Source organism: Formica exsecta, unplaced genomic scaffold, assembly GCF_003651465.1.
Source record: "Formica exsecta isolate Colony F162 unplaced genomic scaffold, ASM365146v1 scaffold2042, whole genome shotgun sequence".
Classification (NCBI taxonomy): domain Eukaryota; kingdom Metazoa; phylum Arthropoda; class Insecta; order Hymenoptera; family Formicidae; genus Formica; species Formica exsecta.
This window is the reverse complement of record NW_021849340.1, coordinates 1-464: the sequence shown is the minus strand read 5'-3', so window position 1 is coordinate 464 and position 464 is coordinate 1.

Genomic DNA, 464 nt, shown 5'->3' with positions numbered 1-464 from the left:
TGCATGAAAGAATATAAGTGAACGTTTAAAAATGTATTTAGAAGCCTAGTAAAAAAGATTACTGTGTGCAAAATTTTGCACACCGAAATGTTTTTTACTAGGCTTCTAAATGCATTTTTAAACGTTCACCTGTATTCTTTCATGCAATTCCGAAGACGAAGCATGTGCAGCTAATAAAACTAATAGATCCATAATATTTCTCCGCATTTTTGACCCATAATTATGTATATTTAGCAGGGACATGCACCAACGGCCGTTTTACCGTGACACCGAAAAATTAATCTGCCCATGTAGTTCCGCTGGCTCTAAAATAAATCTAGTTGACGCTATAGTACGAGCTAGAAAAGGCGTCTTTCGAAAAACGGCGAAGTGGCCTCTTTCAGGCTTTTCTTTGGTATAAAGCTACCCAGTCAGCCACGTCTGTTCTAACAGATATTACCAAGTGCTTGCTACAAATTATTGTC